Source organism: Pinus tabuliformis, chromosome 4_1, assembly GCF_031772625.1.
Source record: "Pinus tabuliformis cultivar Carrire ecotype Pingquan chromosome 4_1, CPIR1, whole genome shotgun sequence".
Classification (NCBI taxonomy): Eukaryota; Viridiplantae; Streptophyta; class Pinopsida; order Pinales; family Pinaceae; genus Pinus; species Pinus tabuliformis.
The window spans coordinates 133,566,408-133,591,982 of NC_142303.1; positions in this window are offsets into that span (position 1 = coordinate 133,566,408).

Sequence of the window (25,575 nt, forward strand, 5' to 3'; positions counted from 1 at the left end):
GACAATCTTGATATCCTCATAAGGTAACTAGTAGATGTACCCTCTTGCTAACAAATTTATGGTATCCATAATATCTTCCCTTACCCCTCAAAGCAGGACTAGATTCAGTGGCTCAGGTTCAAGTGTGCACCTGGCCCTTTTGTAGCTAAGCTGGAATCTTTCTTCATAATCCTCTAGGGATTCATCATGCCCTAAGGTCATCCTAAAAAATTCCTCTTTAGTGTCTTTAGACCTACAATAGTCTCGATACTTGTTGTTAAAGGCTTGCTGCATCTGAGCCCAAGTTGCGATGCTATCCCCAGGTAAACCCATGAACCAGTGCAACACTACATGCTTGAGAACGGATGGGAATAGTTTCAACTTCTGCTCCTCATTGGTGTAGTCATAGGTTCTGCATATGACAGAAAACTCAAAAAAGAAAGTGTCTGTATCTTCTGAAGTCAGTCCATGGAAATGAGGAAGGGAATAAAGGCTTATATTCTTCATCTTAGTATCCCTATTTGTTTCCCTGATGGGGAAGGCACCCTCAACTCTTTCTCTATTTCCTTTGTCATTTCTATTTTCAACCATTGAGTCAGTAGGAATGAGTTCTTCTTCTTCTTCTCTTGTAGGCTCTTCAAATATCTTTGGTTGCTCACCTAAGGGTTCCTCCAATTCACAGCCACTGAGGAAGAGGGAAGGTTGGTTGTTTGAAGCAGTGGGGGAATTTGGCAAAAATTTCCCTAAGTTATCCCTATTCATACGAGGCATGAAAACAATTATTTTTGTTTTGTTTTGTGTTTTTTTTCAACTCTGAAAATGATTGCAGAACTGAAATTGCAAATTGAATGAAAACTAACTCACTTAATGAAATTAACTGCTTGAATGAAATCCTACTTGCATAATGGAAAGGAAAGCAAAGAATGCAAAATGGAAAAGAAAGAAAACTAAATTACTCTTGTATAAATGAAACTACTAGCTGAATATCAAAAACAAGAAATGGAAGAAAGAAAGCAGTAATCACATATTACTCAGACACCTCCTCGACAATGGTGCCAAAAAGTGATGAGTACTAGTATTGCAGCAAGAATGTGGCAACTCCTGAACTACAAACTTTACTTTATCAACCTGGGGTTCATACAAACTTGGAGGAGACAGTGTTGTATACAAAAGTAAAAGTGATGGTTCTACCCTTTGTCATTGTTCAGCTGGCGATAGAACACTAGGGTTTTTCAAGCCAGACTTATATGGATTCAGAAGAAGCTTGATTACTAATGAGGGAAATAGAAATCTACTCTAAGAGCAAGCTTGTCTACTGCAATAAGGAAAAATACTGAAATCAAATGCCAAAACACACCATTTTATAACTAACTGTTGAGAGACTATGATTCAAAAAGAAGGCTAAGTTAATAGGTATGCAATCTTACTGACTTAGGCATGTAAATTCAAAACATCAAACATTCTACTACTGTGCATATAAATGGCTAAAATAAATCTATTTTTCTTTGTCTCTTTTTGTATGGAAAAGTGTAAAAGTTGATCTCTCTTGGTGATGTGGCAGGTGGCTTAGGGATGTTGGTGAATGGTTAGAAAGTTGGGGAGACCATTAAGTGACATTTTTTAGCTTCCTAGAGGATTTTCCCTCAATTCGGCCTCAAAACAGGCCACTACAGGAAAACCTACAGGATGTCCTAAAAACCTATAGGATTCCCTGTATTTCTACATGATACAACCAAGAGCAAAATGATGGGTGCCGAAGGTGATGGAAGGCTTAGGGAAGGTGGGTGGAGGACGAAATGAGGCAAGGAAATACCTAGGATCACTTAGAACTCAAAACCAAGGTTGGAAGATGGTTGGATTTGCTCAACAAGCTTGGAGAAGTTTCCTTGTGAGATGATGAAATTGGTGAGGGTCTTAATGAAAGCAAGGAATGATCATGGATGGATGAAGTTGGAAGGAGGTTTCTGATTATGAGATATCTCTGTACTTCTAAAACACTTGCACTTCATCAAACATTGATATTTACCCAAAAATCATGTAAACAAGAAGAATTTCAATGATCTAGGAAAACACATCTTAATGAGCTAACTGTCTTCTTCATTCACGAGGAAAACTTGCAGAATAAGATGGAATCATTGATGAGATCTGATGTAATACTGAAGATGGAAGAAATGATAACTATATCCTACTCTTGCAAACTGATCAAATGCTTGCCTAAGTAGAGAAAACCCTAAATTATATGAGAAAGTATAATTCTGTCGTTTTGGGGCTACATAGGATTTCTTTCCTCAAATCATGATCCATGAAGGAAAAAGTGAGGCCAAAACACCTATTAGCAACTTTTTTATGTTCCTTTATCTCTTCTAAAATACTACTGAAGTCAATCACAAATGGAAGCAAACTAATCAAATCTACACTACTTGCAATGAAATACCTCTAAAGACAATTCAATGATGAAATCAATCTAAGCATATAAATACAAGAAGAGGATCCTTTGCTGCTAGGGTTGGGCCCTAACCCAAAATCATCAGCCCTTTGAGTTAACTCAATGATGGATCAAGAAAATGTTCATTCTCATTATCAAAACAGGAAATTACATAGCAATGTCTTCCACAAGTCTTGAAATTCAAAACGACTAGTGTTTTTATAGCAAAAATTTGAATCCTAATGAGGCTCTAGGTCTATTTATTTATACAACTGAAGTATCCAATAATTTCCTTAAATATAGGGAGGTTCGGCTCCCAAACTTGAGATAAACTAACTCTTTGATTGTCACTTGCTCGACTACATTTTGATCTATACGACTTGGCTGCTTGTACTCCAAGTTAGTGTGATTGATGGAGGAATATTCGAATGTGGGAGGATTTAATTGAGGAGGATTTACCTCCTACAATCTCTCTTCCTTGTCTCGTTCAAGTTTCAATCCTTAATCTTGCCAAAATTCCCTGATTTTCTCTCACAAACCTACATTCAATGCACATTAGGTCACTAGGCATAATATCTCACTTTGACTCATCTCATTAAACAAAATATAATCAAGATATGTAAAAAATTGTGATAAGAGTTAATTTTACTAAGCTAGGAGGTGAATTAAGGTCCATATAGTTACCCAATGATGAGGCTCATCCCTGATGCATCGATATGTATGTGGAATTGTTTGTTCTAGTCCAGGTATACTAATATGGGCACACTTACCAACTTTTCCTTTATGATGTTTAACGCATTTTGATATGTCTCCATCGACTTGAATGCTCCCTTATTCTTGAGAAGCTTCTCCATGGGAGCGGTTATGGATGCATAACTGCAGATGAATCAATGATAATACCCTGTGTGGCCCAGAGCCGATCGCAACTTCTTCACATTGGTCGGCAGATCCATATTTACAATTTGTGCAACCTTTTCATGGTCCACACAAACACCATCTTTGCAAACGATGTGTCCCAACAATGCACCAAAAATGACTTCAAAGATACACTTGCTCAGGTTTAGGGAGTTTTGTAGCTATCTATACCAATCAAACATTAATATAAGTAAGCTAGCATGCTTCTTCAACAGGTAGTAAATTTTCCAATCATCCATATATACCTCCAAGAACCAGTGAATGTAGTCTCTGAAAGCAACGATAACAATTCGGGAGAACACCGCATACACATTATTTAGGCCAAAAGGCATGACATGGTATGCATATGAGTCCCATTCTGTGGTGAAAGTTGTTTTCTTCTTGTCCTCCTATGTTATTTAGACTTGATGATACTCTGAGAACCCATCTTTGAAGAAGTAGGATTCATTCCCTGCAAAATTATCCAAGACCTCATCACTGAAAGGCATGGGGAATGGGTCATGGACATAAGCATTGTTGAGGCTACGGTAGTATACACAGATCCTTATTTCCAGGGCGTCTTTTTTGTTCTCTATCACTATTGAGCTTATACATTCTACTTCACCTACTGGAAAGATAAGTCCTGCCTCCAACATTTTATCTATCTCTGTCTTGACCATTTATTTTACTCTTGGTTTTAGCCTATACGGTATGTGATTCATAGGCTCGATGTCAGGTTTTAACGTAATTTCATTTATTTGATATCTCCTTTTATTCCTTTTAACTTTGCGACTGAAGCTAGGAATAAATCCTCATACTCACACAATATATCAAAGATTTCCTTAGTCGTGTGCTTGTCCCATTAGTCCCCTATTGATGCCATCTTTGTTTTTTCCTCCATCCTGATGTTTCGCTTCCGCAGTTTTACTCGGAGCAAGTTGGGGGCATCTGTTACCGGTCCCTCTTGAATATCCCTTTCTATTTTAGTCTCTTGACATGTCAGGTGCCTTAGTACCTCTAAATCATCCTCCTTTGGCTCTGCGCTCACCATCCCGTAAGCCGTGGATTTTGGGTGCCCTAACTCATAAACGTATTGTAGGAACTTCTCATCAATGCATCCTTCCCATAAATGTCCTAATGAAAATATTATTCTTTTGATGGCATCCAGAGCCTTGGTTAGCCGTCTCTCACTATATTTAAATGAAAAACTTCTAGGGAATTATTCAGCCAGTGCATCCTAATCCCTAGTTTGTCTTCAAATTCCTTTTTGTATGTACCAGGCCTGTGGGAATGTATCTGGGGTGTGTAAAACAATGTGTATCCATAGCTCCTTTAGGATCTATTCCTTGTTCCATCTGTCTGTGCATCATTCGAGGTGTTCCTGAGGATGAGAGTCCCCCTGTATTTTACACTCTCTTGTGGTCGATCCCCTTCCTGCTTGTACCTTTCTCTCATGGCCCACTTGACATTGTCAAAATCCTGAAGGGTGTTGTAGTGAGATCCTGTTAGGGTCCCACCATAACCCCCTTATTTATGTAATGGGATCACGTCATAGTCAAGAGTCAATAAAGCCCATATTAATAATTGTAAGTGGTTAATCCGCAATTAATGACAGAACCATAGTTAGTTGCAAATGGGCCGTAGTATTAGATAGATGGTATTAATAAAACCCACGGTATTGGCTCGTGGTATTGCATGTATGAGTCATATATAAAGGATAGAGACTCCCTGCGAGGAGCATCGTGTCTTATTTTGTAGTCAAGCTCTGCTCTATTGGAGGTTGCCCCCTCGAAGAGGCAAGTGAACATTACTCTCTGAATAATAAAATCATTGTTATTCTGTGTTCTGGGTATCTTTTCTTCACATATTCTGTATTTTGGTATAATTTTACAAGTTAAGAGCATAACAAGTGGTATCAGAGCACTTTCCAGGGCTGGTGGGATCTCCATTTCTTAGCAAAATTTTTTTTTGGCTAGAGACGTGTTCCGACGTCTTTAAACCACGGGATTTGTCGTTGAGCGCATAAACCTGCGGATTTGGGGAGGCATGCACGCAGTAAATACAAGAGGTGGTCACATCTATTGGACTCCCTTGTAACCCCTGTGGGTACCCCTTCGAGTAGTAGCGCATTAGACAGAACCATGCACGGATTGTCTTCCACGTACCCTCTGGGTATATCGGAAGCCCCCTAGGCTCCCTTCAAACCTCGCCATAGATAAACCGTCGGCCGTCTTGTGGCTACAGTACACCGAGAATAGCACTCGGGGAGATTACTCGCCCGTACGATAGGGTAGTCGGGTTGTACGGCTAAGGGTATGGTCGGTCCTCCTTAGTTAGAGCCCTGAAACATTGGGCCGAGTACTACTACCAGACCCTTATGTATATTGTGATCTGTATCACCTGACACTCCTCAAGACCATAGTTCCCTTTTTCTATCAGGGGATCACACAGAATCTCTTCCAGACCCGCTTGTGCAAAGGGGTGCAGCAGCAGCAGACATCAGTCCCGCAGTCTCGAGTTCGCAGATCAGCCATTCCGATCTATTAGATCCATCAGATCCGTAGAAGCAGTTTGTTCCGCCATCAGATCCGCCATTCAAATCTCTCAGATCCACCAGATTGGAGTCATTGTGAAGGGTTCCTATACCGGGGTATAATTTTCGCAGGACTTTTGACCGCATTGACATTTTGAGGATCTGGCCACTGCAGTATTGATAAGGAAGGAGTAAAACTCCGTTAGGAGTTTTCAGGAAAAAAAAAAGTCCGAGATCTTCCGGGGCGCTTATTGGTGATCTAGCCCATCAGAATCAAGATGACGAGCTAAGCACGGTGGTACCATTCAATTATTAGTGAAAACTTTTAGGCGGTCCCAAATTTTCATCAGGTTGGTGTATGGTAGAAACTAGAGCTCAAGCGATGGCCAATGAAAGGATGGACAAACTTGAAGAATCCATGCAGACCCTCAGCCTTCAGCTTACCGGACTATGTAGCCAGGTTGCGCAACTCATCCTGAAGGACAAGGAGCAAGCCCACAAGGAGGCATATAATGGCAATGGATACAATGAGGGTGAGTCTAGCCACTCTCCTCACATCTGGCACAACCACCAACCACCCAGTCAGTGACCTCCCAAGTTGGATATGCATAAATTTGACGGTTCTCACCCGTCGGCATGGATAGCACAAATGGAGCAGTATTTCAAACTGAATCATATCTTAGATGATGTGACTCAGCTTATGTTGGGGAACATGTACTTGGACAATGAAAGGTGGCAATGGTGGGAATGGAATCAACGTTGCAATGGACCTTTTAGGACTTGGACCCAATTTACAAAAGCTCTTCAAGACCGCTTTGAACAGGGACTCTTTTTTGGGTCTTCTTACTAAGCTCCGACAGACTGGTACAGTGGATGAATATATTACAGCTTTTGAAGCCTTAGCCTTTCGCACTTGGGGTCTCTCAGATGCATTCTACACGGAATTTTTTATCAGCGGTCTTAAAGAAGCCATCAAAGCTCAAGTCCTACTGCACCACCCTCCCACATGGATGGAGGCTTGCAAGGTAGCTCGTAATGTGGAGCGTGCATTAGCAGCCCAGTACAGTAGCCCAAATTTCTCTGCTAAAGGTTGGCCCCCACAGGCTCACAACACGACTCAAACACTTAAGGTCCAAAAGGTGTCACGTGCGGAAATGGCCGAAAGAAGAAAGCAAGGATTATGTTACTACTGTGATGAAAATTACTCCCCAGGTCATAAATGCAAGGAGCCCAATTTTTTTCAAATAGATTGCACTGACTACAGCTCAACAGAGGAAGATCCACCACTTGAGGACCATGAGGCGCTAGAAGAAGACAACCAAAAGGACAATGTCCCTGACAAACCAGTTATTTCAGTGCATGCGTTGGCAGGGATTTCTTCCCCTCAAACTCTCAAAATCAGAGGTTTTATTAAACATCGCCCAGTAGTAGTCTTGATTGATAGTGGAAGTACACATAATTTCATCCATCAAAAAGTCGCTGAAGTAGTGCATTGTTTTGTACGCGCAGTTTCTAACTTCCAAGTTCAAATTGCGGATGGAGGCACAATGAAATGTGAAGGCCGCTGTGAAAATGTCAAACTTCAAATGGGGGATTATCAGTTGAAAACCCACATGTTTGCCATACACATGGGGGGTTGCGACATTGTCCTCGGCGCTGAATGGCTCGGCACTCTTGGGCCAATCACAATGGATTTCCAGGAGTTATATATGAGTTTTAAGCATAAAAACTACACACATACCCTCCATGGACTCCAGGCGAGAGCCCCCTCTATCATCAGCTCGCATAGGATGGAAAAATTGTTAAAAAAGGGCAATCATGGAGTTGTAGCTCAATTTAATGCCATCCAGGCAGTCAAAACAAAGCCTCTGCCAATTCATCCTGAGATGCAACAGATTTTAAATAACCATCTGCCGATCTTTGACAAGCCTCATGATCTTCCACCCTCGTGAGGGGAACATGATCATAGCATCACCTTGGTTCCAGGGGCCCAACCCCCAAATGTGCGCCCATACAGATATCCGTTCACCCAAAAGAATGAAATAGAAAAAATCATCAACGAACTTTTGGAAGAAGGTGTCATTCGTCCCAGCATTAGTCCTTATTCATCCCCAGTGGTCATGGTGCTCAAGAAAGATGGGGAGTGGCGGATGTGTCCCGACTTCAGGGCCCTCAATAAGTTGACAGTCAAAGATAAATTTCCCATCCCGGTGGTTGATGATTTGCTGGATGAACTCAATGGGGCTCAATTCTTGACTAAGCTGGATCTTCGCTTAGGCTACCACCAAATTCGCATGAAGGAAGTCGATATCCCCAAGACTGCTTTCAGAACTCATGAAGGCCATTATGAATTCTTGGTCATGCCATTTGGTCTTTGTAATGCCCCCTCTACTTTTCAGAGCCTTATGAACCACATTCTCAAACCATTTCTCAGGAAATTTGTCCTTGTCTTCTTCGATGACATCCTCATCTATAGTTGCACTTGGGCCGCACATCTTCAGCATGTAGATCTACTCTTGCAACTGCTCCACAAGCATAAATTATTTGTCAAGATGTCCAAGTGTTCGTTTGGCATGGCAGAAGTAGAGTATTTGGGCCACATTGTGGGGCGTGAAGGTGTCAAGGTGGACCCCAAAAAGATCCAGGCAATGCAGGAATGGCCTCAACCTAAGACCTTGAAGAGCTTGAGAGGATTTTTGGGTCTCACATGCTATTATCATAAAAATTTTCGCAACTATGGTCGCATAGCGAAGCCCCTCACCCAACTCGTAAAGAAAAATTCATTCTTCTGGAATGAGGAAGCACAACAGGCCTTTACAGCTCTAAAAAATGCCATGTGTTCCACTCCAGTCTTAGCTCTCCCTGACTTCACTAAATCTTTTGTCATTGAATGTGATGCTTCGGGTACAGGTATTGGGGTGGTCTTAATGCAGGAAGGGCAACCGTTGGCCTTCACAAGCCAACAACTCAGCGGGAGAAATCTGGGCCAATCTACCTACGAGAAGGAAATGATGGCCATATTACATGCAGTCGAGACCTGGCGACCTTACTTATTGGGGCGACGTTTCCAAATCTGCATAGATCATCACAGTCTTAAATATTTTTTGGAGCAATGCCTATCCTCCCCACAACAAAATAAATGGCTAGCCAAAATGCTGGGATATGATTATGAGATCATTTACAAGAAATGGAAAGACAATAGTGTAGCAGATGCATTATCTCGCCAATTTGAGGAGGAAAGTACTTTGCTAGCAATTTCCCTCCCCATTCCAGAATGGATTGAAGAGGCTCGTAGGGAATGGTTTTCACACCCCGGGCTCTCCCAACTCATTTCTCAATTGCAGGTAGATCCAAATTCCACCAAGGGCTACTCGTGGCAGGATCATATTCTTCGCTACAAGGACATAGTCGTAATATCACCAACATCCACCCTCAAAAGTCGCATTTTGGCATAATTGCACTCATCTCCCATTACAGGACATTCAGGCTTTCAGAAGACGTATGCTCGCACCAGAAGATCATTTTTTTGGACAGGCATGAAAAAGGACATCCTTACTTTCGTAGCAGAATGTGATGTCTGTCAATGCCACAAAGGGGAAACCGTCAACACACCAGGCACATTACAACCATTTCCCATTTCGGCATCAATTTGGACAGAGGTTTCTATGGATTTCATTACAGGTCTTCGAAAGTCGGGGAACAAGTCAGTCATCATGGTGGTTGTGGACCGACTGTCGAAGTATGCTCATTTCTGCGCCCTACCCCACCCGTTTACACCAACTTTGGTTGCTCAATCTTTCATGGATCAGATCTTCAAATTGCATGGCATGCCCACTTCTATTGTGTCTGACCGTGACCCGATCTTCACCAGTAATTTTTGGCAAGAACTCTTCAGAATACAAGGCACTCAACTCAAACTCAGTACTTCCTATCATCCGCAAACATATGGTCAAACCGAAGCCGTCAACAAATGTCTAGAAACCTACCTTAGGTGTTTCACTTCAGAAAAGCAACACCTTTGGCTACAGTGGTTACCTCTAGCTGAATGGTGGTATAACACCAACTATCATGCCACCACCAAAATGACTCCCTATGAAGCAGTATATGGTCAACTCCCACCTTCACCTACTTCCTATCTCAAGGGATGCTCAAAAGTACAAGCAGTGGATCAACTCCTACAACACCACACAACCATGCTCGCCCATCTTCAAGAGAATCTTCATCAAGCTTAGAACCGCATGGAGCAACAGGTAGACCAACATCGCTCAGAGAGCCAATTTCAAGAAGGGGATCAGGTCTTTCTACGGCTACAACCATATAAGCAAACATCACTCAAGGACAAGGGGTGTCAGAAACTCTCTCCCAAATTCTACGGACCATATCAAGTACTTCAGCACATTGGAGAAGTGGCCTACAAGTTGGCCTTGCAACCTACAGCAAAAATCCATCCAGTTTTCCATGTCTCATGCCTCAAGAAAGTGATTGGGAACAATTGTAGAATTCAGACCAGTCTACCTGAATTGGACGAAGAAGGGTCCATCTGGCTTCAACCCAAACAAGTCCTAGACACACGAGACAAGAAACTGCATGGCTGCATGATTAAGGAAGTCCTCGTCAAATGGAAAGACACCTCTCCAGAAGATGCAACTTGGGAACCAACCACTATTCTTCAGTAGTTTCCACAGCTTCAGCCTTGAGGACAAGGCTCGTCTTAAGGGGGAGGGCATGTTAGGGTCCCACCCTAACCCCCTTTTATGTAATGGGATCACGTCATAGTCAAGAGTCAATAAAGCCCATATTAATAATTGTAAGTGGTTAATCCGCAATTAATGACTGAACCACAGTTAGTTGCAAATGGGCCGTAGTATTAGATAGATGGTATTAATAAAACCCACGGTATTGGCCCGTGGTATTGCATGTATGAGTCATTATAAAGGATAGAGACTCCCTGTGAGGAGCATCGTGTCTTATTTTGTAGTCGAGCTCTGCTCTATTGGAGGTTGCCCCCTCGAAGAGGCAAGTGAACATTACTCTCTGAATAATAAAATCGTTGCTATTCTATGTTCTGGGTATGTTTTCTTCGTATATTCTGTATTTGGGTATCATTTTGCAGGTTAAGAGCATAATAGATCCCCACCACCATGCTGGGGTTGCTTGCAGTGCAATGTCTTGACAATGGAACCATTTGTTGGCACGAAAATAACAATAGGGAAGAGACCCTGGGTTCAGGGTCAAGGGGCCAACAAGGTGCCATTGTAGTCTAGGACAACGCCAACATTTTCTTCTTACCCAGAAGGAAAGGATTCTCACCTGAGGCATCCCACAACTAAAATTATGTGGTTGGGTGGGGTATCGAGGAAATAAAAAATACATACAACAATAGCTCATCACGCTCAATTCTTTGTACTATGTAACACTGTCATTCTGCATATTCCATTTCAGGAAACTACCTAGTTGTTGATCATTCATTTGAAATTTTAAATTACCCATAATGAACACAACAATACAATAAGGAACCCAAACTACTTCTTTCATTAACTAGAATATAAGAGAGCACATGAAAAAATATAAAAGGCTCGAGGCTTGTTCATCAAACACACATGGAGCATTTTGTCATAGAACACAACTGACAATAATGGACATAAGAAGAGCCGAGGACATTCCTAGCCTTTCCACAACCGATCCATCTCTTAGGATCCCACCCTTTCTCGCCCACTTCATCACCAACCCTTCCTCATGCTCTTGTTTTCCTTTTATCCTTTCCTCTGCATTCCCACTTTGCTACAACTACTCATTCACTCCCAATTCCTGTCCCTTTCCTTTGGCTGTCAGTGTCACAACCCGAACCAATGTCCCCTCCACCTGTTCTTGACCTTTCTTCCCACCAAAATCGAAAATTCAAAATGAAGACCCCAATATAAAGTGTACTTATGAAGAAATTCCCACATGTGTGCATTAGATAAGGTCAGCCCTAAAGAAAATTAGACCACCTCAAAAGGCTATAAATACAAGTTTCCTATACCTCATTTGGACACAATGATGAGATAGTCCTCTATCCATTTTTTTGTATCGCACAATTCCGAGGCTCATCCATAGAGGATTAGGTTTACTTTAAGGTGAAATTTCACAGTCTCAGGCTTGCATCTATGATTTAGGGCTTTCGGTCCCAGTCATAGGCACAAAACAAGAAGAATTTGACTATAGTCACAGGCACAAAATCTCATTTGTTCCACTAGAGCCTTCTAGTCGCATGGAGAAACCTTCATGCATGCGACCAGGGGGTTTATGGTTTCCGTGGTCCAAATATGACCCTAATCGCTCGCATGCCAGGATTAAGGGAGTGAGTGGGACAACTATAGTCACTCACATTCCACCTCCTCTATTCGACCAGGACCTTAAAGATGAAATCTCAATCTTCCAAAGCTTTCGCTCAATGACCGCATGGTTCGACAGTTGAATACCAATAGTGATAGTTTAGTACACACTTTTGAATCAAATTTTTGAGTAGAAACTTTGTTGGGTTCATTCCATGGATGTTGTAGTTGTTTTGATGGTTAGTTGCATAGATGAGGATATTGATCATTGTACTCTCTTTTGCTGAATAATTTGATGACAATCTAAGAAGAAGATTTTGCATGATTTTTCCCCATAGTGGGTTTTTCCCTTGTCTTTGACCAATGCTAGTGTCTCTATGTGTGAATGATTTTCTTCTATTGTTCCTTTATGTTCGGTTGCATTGATGATGATAATATTTTTTCTTTCTACATAGTTTCATATAATGATGTTTATTGATGTGAATCTAAATAATGTTAGGATGTTATGGGGTAAACATAATGTGTTAATGAAGAAATGAAATTATCAAAGTAAAGAACAACATAGCTCTAAGAAAAGTTAACATGGTATTAGAGTTAGGATGAAGAAAAGTCATGGAGATAACCCCTATGGAGACACCTTTAATGGAAGAAAGAGAAGATGGAGGAGACCTAAAAAAATTATAGGGTTTAAAGATAACCTTATTGAATCTATGTATTAGGGTTGATGGATATTATAAGGTTAAGATTTGAGAGAAACCCTTGTTTATGGAAAAAATATGAGATATGGAATATAGCATGGTCAATGTGAAAATTCTCAAGAACTTGTGACATATTTGATGAAGCCCTAGATGGGATAGTGTCTAGTAGGCCTAGTTGATAATGTTGGTTGAAGGAAACATTGTTATATGGATAGTGGATAATGATGGCTCTTGAAGGTTGGTTCAAGAGGGAGAGGATCACCTCTCATTGAACACAAGTACCTCTTGACGTTTTATGCTCCTTTATGTCTTTGGTATTGTTTAAAATTATTGATCTGATTGTTGTTTTGATCATTACTTATAATTCTTGTATGTATATTTGAGTATTTGGATGTTTCTAACCTCCTTGATGAAAAGTAATAAGAGGATCCTTCCTGAGGATCATCTGAGACGTAGGAAAAAAAATCTAGAGCTCGAAAAGTTAAGGAGGCACCTGATGAAAATATGACTAAGTGCTACATTCTAAATATGTCAAAGAAAAGGATGTAGAGGTATTTGAATACTACAAGGTATGTATGGTATATTGTGTCAATGTTATGGAAAGTTAAGCCCTAAGGTATGATGAGTATGTCTCATTCTCAAATGGCTCATCATACATATGAAAGTGATTTGGATCCATGTTTCCTATGGAGAAATGGTGCACTTGGTATTGAACAAGTATTTTACTTCTTGATCATGATGAACTTCTTGATTTTATGAGGCTAATTATTATTAATCTTTGATATAACAGAATACTTTATCATCTATTATTTTTGGATATCTTGATTCTATAAGATGCTAGCTCCTTGATTCTAGTCAATGGTAACTTAGTAGTATTGATATTTTTTGTGAAATGAATGACAACCACGATGATAGAAGTCTAAAAATGAGATTGATATTTAGGATATTATTGTTGACCATGGTTATGTTTTTATGTGCTTAGTGATTATGGCATTTGATAAAATTGAATGCCCTGACTTGATGGATTGAGTTACGTGACAAAGAAGTAATGTTGTGATCACGACTCTTGAAGTATGCTCCTATTATCTATTTAGCACTAACCCTTGATCAAAGATTGATGTCATAATGTAATGGTGAAGTAGCTAATGCTAACATATATGACCATGATGAATATGTGATATGGACTCACTTTGTGATGTAACCGTATCTATTGATGCATTATAGATAGGTTGATGGCATGAATGAAGATCACATAATTGGATTCCCATTCAAAGGGAGAATCTCTCCATAAGATCCCTTCTCCTATTTTCATTTAAATTATATCTATATTCTTTATTGTTGAAGTATGATTTATGGGCATGAATAGACAAATATCTGACATTGTTGATCTACAACAAAGTTTTTATCTAAGGAGAGAGAGTTTTCCCTTGCACTAAGCCTTAGTCTCATGGAAGTAGGTTCATAGATGTGAATGTCGCCTCTCAACCACACGGAGGTATGGTAAAGGGTGTGACTGTAGTCTCCCAACTACACGGAGGAAGGCCTATGGGTGTGACTATTCCTACAGGAGAAAAAAATGAAGTTTTGTGCATGAGATCAGATGTTCACCTAAAGGATGTCAGTCCTACATATGTGGAGAAGAAAACAAAAAGTTCTATGAATAGGGAAGTTTGAATGTTTACTACTATATGAATATATATATGTATATATATATATATATATATATATATATATATATATATATATATATATATATATATATATATATATATATATATATATATATATATATATATATATCTATATATATATATATATATATATATATATATATATATATATATATATATATATATATATATAGATATATATATATATATATATATATATATATATATATCTATATAGATATATATATATATATATATATATATATATATATATATATATATATATATATATATATATATATATATATATATATATATATATAATTTCTAAGGCATTATCAAGCATCATGTCAAAACTCAAAACACTTCTCATTTATATCAATAATCCAAATCATGTCAAACTCTTGTAAAAAAAACTTTAAACATAATGACAAAGCTATATGCATTTCTCGATCACCTGCAAATACAAGTTCAATATTCTATATATATATATATATATATATATAGCTAGATATATATATATATATATATATATATATATATATATATATATATATAGATATATATATATATATATATATATATATATATATATATATATATATATATATATATATATATTGAACTTGTATTTGCAGGTGATCGGGAAATGCATATAGCTTTGTCATTATGTTTAAAGTTTTTCTACAAGAGTTTGACATGACATGGATTATTGATATAAATGAGAAGTGTTTTGAGTTTTGACATGATGCTTGATAATGCCTTAGAAAATTGACTTGATGTTGAGATATGTTCTCGACTATATATCACTTTATGATAGAAAAAATTGATTTGACCTTATGACTAATGATTTGATTTGATGATTGATGATCTTCCTTGATAACAATGTTATATGAGCATAATGACTTTCAATGACTAGTATTGGTATTTGATAATGGTTTCTCATTGGCCTCCTCATTCTTAGAAAATTGGTTTAAGTATTGATAGTTTCGATTCAGTATGAATTAATCTCTCAATGAATGTATGGAACCTTCATAACTTGTTCTTGGTGTATGCTTTTTTTATGAGCATATTGTTTGGAAATGAGTTGATATTTGGATGAAGTTTGGGTTGATTTTGTGTATGACAACTTGTTGGTATGATAATAGATCAATTCATGACTTGATGAGAGCCCTACTTGTCACCTGGTCTAAAAAATTGATATTATGATATTGTGGTGATTTTAATATTATTATGATCTGACATCTAAATTTTGATAAGATGAATTAGTTGATTTGATTATACAATATTAAGAATATTGGTTTGGAAAAGTATTATGTTTGCAGAGAGCACTACATGAAGCAATCTCCTCGATCCAGATATGTCTGTATTGACAGTTATTTGGTGAAGCCAAGATGATGTGTTCATCAAAACCTTTACTTCATAAGTGTTCCAAGGTACAACTTGATTTTGAATTTGGTTTTATATACTGATGGTGTACGCTTGATAGGAAATGAGCCTTTGATGATCTAAGTAAGAGGGAGATGACTTCTGAAGGTCAAAATACTGAATCATGGCATGATGAATCGATTTCTGAAGTTGGGAAAAGAAAATCTATATTCCTAAGCTATTGAAGAAGTATTGGAAAGTAGAAATATAGATCCTTGGACACTCCGATTGAATTTCAAGAAGTTGTGAAGAGATATTATTGAGCTTGACCTAGAAACTGAAAGTTGATTGAAGCATTGATGTTCCATTTTAAACATACATCCATATATATACATTATGTGCATATAACATAAGTCGATTCATGATAGAGCCACTTCATTCACATTGATTTGTTGCCTAGCATCCATTAAAATACTTGCATGGGACAATTTTCATGTGATATGTGACTACTTGAATGTACTGGTGATAATTAGGATCGTTATTGATGATATGAGAACAATTTGATGTTGCCTTAGTATGAGATATTCCATGATATATTGGATAGCATAAGCAATGTTGAATATGGTGTTGCTAGCATGGATAGTTGTGAGGCGGGATGAAGAAGCTTCTTGGAGAGTCGTTTGAGAAGGATCTGGATATGACATGGATACATTATGCTTAAAAAAATGGGAACTGATTGGAAGATAATTCCTCATGTAGTTGAGACCGAGTTACATTCATATATTAAGTCATTGATGTTGTACGAGACAATCTTAAGCTTTTGGTTGGCACCTCCTGGAGAGGGAGGATGAATATGGTTCTTTTGTGATATACATATTATTGTTTATGTTCTAATATGATATTTGATTTGATGTCCTGTATGAATAAGTGACAACTACTATTCAGTCATGATGATTACCATATATGAGCATGGTGATATGTTTCTGATCTACAGAGAGCAAGACTGATTGAGAACATTGGGAAAACTCTTCCTCTCCTATCTGAGCTCCCAGGGTGTGGAATTGAGATAGAGGGCTCCTCGAGTTGAGGGAACTCAGGATAATATGGTATCACCCCTATCTGTTACATATAGGGTTGGAGTAGTAGCTCATCTTATCTTCGTCTTTATAGAGTATACCCCAGTTGGAATCATACCCACAAGTAGGGCTTGTTGGGATTGCCCCTCCCCGTCTGGCTAATGGGTTGAGGAGACTTGGAGGTGTGTGATCCTTACCTCTTGGTAAGTTGGATATCTCGTCCAAGATGGATTATGATGCAAGTGTTCTACCACATGACTATTGAGGGTCATTGCTGGCAATATTAGTAGGAAATAGGATGGGTTGAGTAGTAGCTCCCCTATATTACCTATTGCTCGATATGCATTCAGAGTAGTAGCTCCCTGATGTGGTTCTAGGTTGATATGTTCTCCCTAATGGTGTAGTCTCTAATGATAATGTGAGTAGTAGCTTGTTGACCGATATTCTGGTTAGTAGCCCGCTGATTGATATTCTAGGTAGTAGGCTACTGACCAATATTCTGGGTAGTAGCTCACTGATGGATATTCTAGGTAATAGCATGCTAGTAGAGATTCTAGGTAGTAGCCAAATGAATAGAGGCTAGTATCTTAGACTCCCCTCCGATGATAAATTCTTCTTCTAGATTCGAGAATATTCACCATATGAGTAGGGACAATCAAGAGATAAGAAGGAATGAGAAAGAGTTGAATTCAAATGATTAGTGATGATATGAGATAATGAGATTCTTGATACTGGATATAATATGATGGAAGGATGTCATGTTGATCCATGATCAGATATTGGCAGGTGAAATTCTCCCTACCTAAGAGGGAGTGTTAAAAATATACAATTGTGGTCAAATTCCACTTTGGACAACTTACTTGATAGAGATACTGATTGCATTTAATTCCTGTTTTTGAGAGGACCAAAATCAACCTAGTGACCACTCAAATTAGATAATGGAAATTGTGCTTATGAAGAAAAGCCACATATGCACATTAGATAAGGTCAATCCTAAATGAAAGTGTACCACCTTGAAAGGCTATAAATACAAGTGCCCTCTACCTCATTTGGACATAATGATGATACAAATTCTATATTTTTTTTGGCTTGCATAAGTCTGAGGCTCATCTGCGAATGATCAGGTTTTCTCTAAGGCTAAATTGCAAGGTCTGAGGCTCACATATTTGATTTAGGGTTTTGGACACTAGTCGCAGGAATAGAACAAGAATGATTCAACTATAGTTTTATGCACAGAAGCTCATCCGTGTGACTAGAGCCTTCCAATCACATGGACAACCCTTGATCCATGTGGCCAGGGGATTAGCATTTCCATAGTCTAGATTTGACCCTAGTCGCTTGCATGTTAGGCTTAAGGGAGCGACTGGGACAATTTTAGTCGCTCGCATCTCACCTCCTCTATGAGACCAAGAAATTAAAGATGAAATGTCATTACCCAAAGTTAAACAAGAATGCAATAAATTATAGATATAACCATAAATATAGATATGAAGTAGAAATAACACTTCATTTCATTAATATCAAATACTGAAATATGCTTACAAACATAATAGAAATAAAACTATCTCGAGTGATCGTAGCTTATCTCTAAGAACATATGTGGTCGTTGTTGATTTTTGGTATCATCAGACGTGCTCTAAGCCTCAAATTTTTCAAGATGCTAGGACACATGTATTCTAGAATACCCAGAAATCATTTTGGGAAATTCCACCCAGACACAATTTTATTAAAATAATTAATTACTTTTAATGGAGGCCTAAGTACAAACTTAGGAAATTAAAATAATTAAAGAGTATTAATAAAACCAGGTATGAATATTCTAGAAAAAGATGGAGATCAAGTTAATATGATCTGAGCCATTGATTAGAATTTAATCAGGGGCGTTGATTACTCAACGAGAATATTATAAGACGGACTTTGATGGGCATTTGGAAGACACATTGAATGAGATATCAAAGATTGATTTTCTTAAGAGAGTAGTGCAATAGTTGCCGAAGAGGTCATCAAGGAGATCTCTTGCAATGAGGGGGAGGGATAGTTTTCTGGTTGGAGAGTTTCATGAGTCAGGGATATATTGTAGAGGAGGCAAAGAGAGATCGAGAAGAGGCATTGCAGAGCGATGTTGCATAGCATAGAGCCACGTTGAGGCAACATATATCCTATGAGGAGACTCAAAATTTGTTGGAGAGTCGAATTATAGAGCTAGAAGTCAAGGTGTGAGACTGGAAGGACAGAGAGTCGAAGTTCCAAAGGAAAGTCAACCAGCAAGAAGGGTGACATAGAGCCTAGTAGCTGTGACACTAAACTACATAGGCTAACACAGAGGCAATCTAGGGCTTGTCATCCAGAGCTTGGATCATTATTGAATCTTGAGTGATAGTGTGAGGTATTTCTCACTAATTTCGCTCCTAGTCAGATTCTCTGTATCACATAGCCAGTAAGGCATCCAAAAATTGTATTGAGAAACTACTACATAATAATACGAACCCTTAGTTGCTGCACCAATTTTCTCGCATTAGGTTTTTCCAAGGACATTTGTCAAAAAAAAATGGCGTCAATTGCGTCTGTGGTTATTTCTTCTTTGTCAGTTCCCATTTCTGCATATAATTTAATTACTGAAGGATGTAGTTGTATTTAATTTGGTATTTACACTATAACACAATAAATAAATTGCATGAATTAAAATGTAGGAGAAGTAATATCAGTTTGCTACAGTAGGGATTTGGGTCTCCAAAGTTTCACATGGTATTAGAGCACAGGTGAAGCAAGAGAGCAAACTGAAAGAGCCCAATGTTGAAGAGAAGGAGGGAGATCGAAGTGTTGTGTAGGAAACATATCAAATCCCTAGAGGGATTGTGCTATCTAGGCCAAGAGGGCAAGATTCTTGAGGAAAATGTCTCTTCGAATGAGTTGACAGAGAGGCAAGATTTCTAATTCGTGATTTTTTAGTGGAAGAGGGAGCAATGCACCAGTAGATTCAGCGCATAATAGTCTTCAGGTGGGACGCAATTTTCTACAGCATTTGTTGGGTCAGAAAAGCATCAAAAGAAGGAAGAAGACACTTTTTGAGATAATTTCTTCATTAGTGAATTCCCATCCAAGGAATTCTATTTCTCTGTTGTTGAGTAGCAATAGCGAGGATCATATCTACTAACTTGACCAGGGAGTGTGTAGGCCAGCCTAACAGTTGCACAAAGGAGAGAGGGAGCAGTTCGACATTTTGGTGGTAGAGATGGCAGCTAATGGGCTGAGATATCAAGATCAATTGGATGGATTATCCAACTATGTGGTTTGGAAGGCTAGCATCTACTGCCTTCTAGATGAGCATGATCTCAAAGCATATGTCAATAGTGTGGTAGCTGAACCTACCAATGTAGATAAACTCAAGAAGTATAAGGTTGAGATGGAAAATGCCAAGCATTTGATCCTCGATGGAGTGAGGGATCATGTTGTATCTCACATTACTGGAAAAGCGACAACCAAAGAGATGTGTGATACCTTGGCTACATTGTATCAAGGATCTTCTGAACAGTGGAAGATGTACTTGGAGGAGAAAATGAGATCAACGACGATGTAGAAAGGGAACGCATTGATCTATTCCTATTGAAGCTTTAGGAAGTCTTAGATCCATTGACAGTGGTAGGATTAGTACCTCAGCTTACAAAGATGGTGAGGTTGGCCTGAATTTAGTTTTAGAAGAATGAGAAGCATTTTTCTAGAGTATCCTAGGTAGAGAGAAATTCCTAGATTGGGAAGGGATGCGGGTCGCTCTTCAATGGGAAGAGATGAGGTGAGACTTAGTCAATTGAAAGTTTGATGGTAGAAGCAACAGTGGGACAAAGCCTAACGAGGAGGAGGAGAATGCCACCCTTGCATCAAAGGGGCAGTAGGAGTAGTGGAGGCAGAAGAAGGGCATCTCAAAGATCAAATTCTTCCAGTGTGGTGAATTTGGTTACTACACTATGCAATGTCCTCTCAAGAAGGAGGACAAGGGTGAGAAACATGATATGTAGGCTACAACAATAAAGATTGAGGAGGAGGAGTTTTCCATGATTGCTCGGATACATCCAGGGGAGAGGTGGGGTGATTTAGTACTGTAGGTTGAAAGAACTATAGATGGGTATGATCCTTGAGGAGTCTACCTCTTGGGTCAATACCATTCTACGGGAGCCCATAGTCAACAGTAGTAGGATGGACGAGTGTTACATGGTGCATTCAGATGCCATAGTAACAGATACAGTGGCTAGTAGTATTTAGATACTAAGCAGTGCAGAGCTAGTGTTGGAAACAATGCAGTTGGCAAAGAGTAGAGTCAGCAGTAGCATAAAGACTTCATTGACAGTGTATAATCTAGTAAAATCAAAACTCGGGCAATGGATACATCATACTGAACACAGTTGGTTCATTGTCTTGGATGTTTTTCCTTTGAAGTTATTGCAGGAGGCAACAACATCAGTTGGAGTAGAGTTGCAATGCAGATGCAGTTGTTAGTAGCATGCAGAGTCAGCAACAACATAGACGTAGCATTTGCACAATAGTTGGTGGGTTGTGATGTCAGACATCAGTAGCACAGAGGGAAATGTTACAAAGTTAGGGTGATGCTTTAGTAGGTTGCATTACTAAAGCACATTCCTCGCTAAGATGGAGTGTTGATTTCTAGTATCATTAGATGTGCTCTAAACCTCAAAATTTGTAGGGAGGATAGGATAAATGCATTCTAGGATACCCAAATTTCGTTTTGGGAAATTCCACCTAGAGACAATTTTATTAAAATAATTAATTATTTCTAATGGATGCCTATGTATAAAATTAGGAAATTAAAATAATATAGAATATTAATAAAACTGGGTGTGAATATTCTAAAAAAAGATAGAGATCGAGTCAATATGATCTGATCCATTGATTATAATTTAATCTGGGTCATTTATTACTTAATGATAAGATTATAAGGACTTCAATGGGCATTTCAAAGAAACATCTAGTGAGAGATCATGGATTGATTTTCTCAAGAGAGTAGTGCAACAATTTTCAAAGAGGTCATTAAGGATATTTCTTGCAGTGAGGGGTAGGGATAGTCTTCTGGTTGGAGAGTTTCCTGATTCAGGGATACATTGCAGAGGAGGTAGAGAGAGATCCATAAGAGGCAGTGCAAAGCCACGCTAGGCAGTGTAGAGCCATGCTGAGGTAGTGCAAAGCCTGTGAGGAGATTCGAAATTTGTTGGAGAGTTGACTTCTATAGCCATAATCCAGGGTGTGACACTGGAAGGATAGAGAGTTGAAGTTCTAGAGGAAAATCAACCAGCAATAAGGGTCACACAGAGCCTAGTAGCTATGAACCTGAATGGTGTAGGATGATGCAGAGGTAGTGTGGGGCTTGCCATCTAGAGCCTAGATTAGTCTTGAATCTCCAATGATAGTGTGAGGTACTTCTCATTAATTTCTCTGCCACTCAGATTCTCTGTATCAGATAGCTAGTAAGGCATCGAAAGATTGTATTTAGAAACTTCTGCATAATAATACAAAACCTCAGTTGTTGCACCGGTTTTCCCGCATTGGGTTTTTCCAGGGAAATTTGTCCAAAAAAGCAGTGTCAATTATGTGTGTAGTTATTTATTATTGCTCAATTCTTGTTTTGAATATAATTTAATTAGTGAAGGCTTTAATTGTGTTTACTTCGATATTTCTAGTGTAACACAGTAAATAACTTACATGAATTAACAAGTAGGAGAAGTAATATCAATTTGTTGTAGTAGGGATTTCAGTCTCCAAATTTTCTCAGTGGCTACATACCTCTCAACTGTGTTACAATGAGGATCAAGGGCATATTTATTATTAAACAACAAGGGAAAACCCTAAACAATGAAAACCTTAATCCCCAGAGATGGAACACGAAGAGTTTGTGGGCCACATTGAGGTTAGTTGGGCAGTCAACTTCATGGGGTCGTAACTTGGTCATATTATCTCCATCTGACCCATATGATACTTTAGCCTATGTCTCCAGGTTGCCGCTGACCTCAAAAAAGGTCATTTAGGGGGTCAAAAATGCTCCAGAAGTTTAGGACCCAAAAAACTCCTAAAAATAGTAAATCATGCAATAAACAAGGAAACATATGAAACCAAATGGAGGTCTAGGTGGAATAGGTGCATATCCACCAATATCCACATGGATCATCTTAGTCTTCTGAAGATTTTTCTCAGTGACCGCAGGGTTTGACAGTTGACTACAAACAATGACAATTCAATACAAACTTCAAAATTAGATTTCTAGGTACATACATTGTTGGGTTCATTTCATGGATGTTATAGTTGTTTTTCTGGTTAGTTGCATAGATGAAGATATGGTTCATTGTAATATATTTTTTCTGAATCATTTGATGATAATCTAAGATGAAGAATTTGCAAGGGTTTTCCTCAGTGGGTTTTCCCTGGTCTCTGAAAAATCCTAGTGTCTCTATGTGTGAATGTTTCTCTTCTATTGTTCCTTTATGTTCCTTTGCATTGATGATGATGATATTGTTCATTCTACATAGTTGCATATAATGATGATTAATAATGTAAATCTGAATAATGTTATGATGTTATGGGGTGAACTTAATGTGTTAATGAAGAAATGCAATTATCAAAGAAAAGAACAATATAACCCTAAGAAAAATTAACAATCAATGACAAGGTGGAATATTGGTTCACATAGTGTTGTAATTGATGACAACAATATGCCATTAATGTCAAAGGGGATGTATGGAACGATAGTAGAAATACCATCTATGATGATCAAAGAGGCAACAAGACTCTTCGTGAGGTAGAATGACAACTTAAAATTTCACAATGTCTTCGTAGATGAGGATATTAGTGTTTGATATTATTTGACTTTTCGATAAAGTGAATATGATCAAAAGGACTTACAAATGGCATGGTTGCAAATTGCTCATTGATAACATTACAACAATATATTCTAATCAGAAAAAATCCTCCTAAATGAGAAGTTATGTCCTGTTGAAAATCAATATTCTCTAGGAAAAATTAAAAGGCCAAACTGTAGGGTCAAACCCAAAAAATTATTTTGTTAAATAGTGTGCAAGTTTGGAATGGATTCACTATTGAGTTAGTAGATCAATGGTCACAATTGAGCAAAGTTGCACACTTATAAATTTTGTTAAAGGGTGTGTAAGTTTCATGGTAATTAATGATGCTTTCAACATGTCAACATCTAGATGACTGTAAATATGATTGATGTTTAACCAATTCCATTAGGCCATTCAAGTATTGACGCATGCAATAGTTGCATGCATGGAAGGACATGTCACTAGTTGATGTTAGCACATTGTTGTGGATCCACAAAGGGAAACTACATGGTGTGTAAAAATGACAATTTCAACTATCCAATGGGCACATTTTTGGATGACACGTGGCCCACTCGGGGTGTGCCTCGTGGAAGGTGTGAAATCATGATGATATCAATAAAGGAGAAACTAGGTACCATTGGGTCTAGCTCACATGGAGATGGTAACATGGTTTAATCCTTAATGTTGACAAATGAATGCTCACTTCGAATGGTCATATAATGTGATCATATGGACCATGGCACTTAGTTTAAGGAATTAGTATTGAGGAGTTGAGTCATGGCATGTTGACTCTGTTTTTATAATTATTTGGCCTCCACATTCCCACCTCATTCCATGCTCCTATGGTCAGTTTGAGACCATCAAAACAATATAAATAACATTAAGGGCTTGATAAAAAATTGCAATGGTTCTAGCAATGATGGTATTTTTTTGTGGTTTATTTCAGACATGATTTGTTGTGCCAAGAGAAAAATTATATTATGTTTCTTTGTTTTGGGTTATGTATATGCTGAGGAATAGTATTCACGATTGTTCTAGTTTAGTTACGTTGTGCTAGTTACATCTAGTGGCACTCGCAAATATCATCGTGAGGTCCTGATGTAATGAATTCTCTTTCAGTTTCATTATCATTGCGACAAGTTCGGTTCCATGTTGGTGATGACATATCTAGTTTTGGCATAAACCTACTAATGGAAGGAAATTTTTCTAGTAAATTTATATTATAGTCTTGAATTTGGTAGACATTTGAAATTTAATGGTGATTCAAAGCCTAATGTATGAGTGTAGTTATTTTTACATCACAAAGGCCACTATCTTGGCAGACGTTATAGTTGATACCCACGACAAGTTGAATGGCAAAAAAGGTGGCATGTTGAATCCATATGTGGCAACACATAATTGGAAGGGTCGTTGAAGTAAGTAGGGGTTAACCACCCATAACGATATTTATAAAGATTTTTGATTTGTTGAATACGTGCCATGAAGTTAGAATGATGCCGAGTCAAATGAATTTGGACCAACCACATCATTAAATTCTCACACACTCAATCGACAAAAAAAAGAGATTGATACCATGTCATAACATGTATCATTCAACAATGAAATAGCTAGCATAGTTGTGTGGTGTGTCGGTGGTTGCAGGTTTGATTCCATTGAGTGATAACTCTGATTTTATTTTTATTATTAATAGCAAATTTTCAAAATGATTAGTAGGTTGTAATGACTGGTGCTAGAATTTGGTGGTCTGATTCAAAAGTGCCTGAAAACAAGCATACT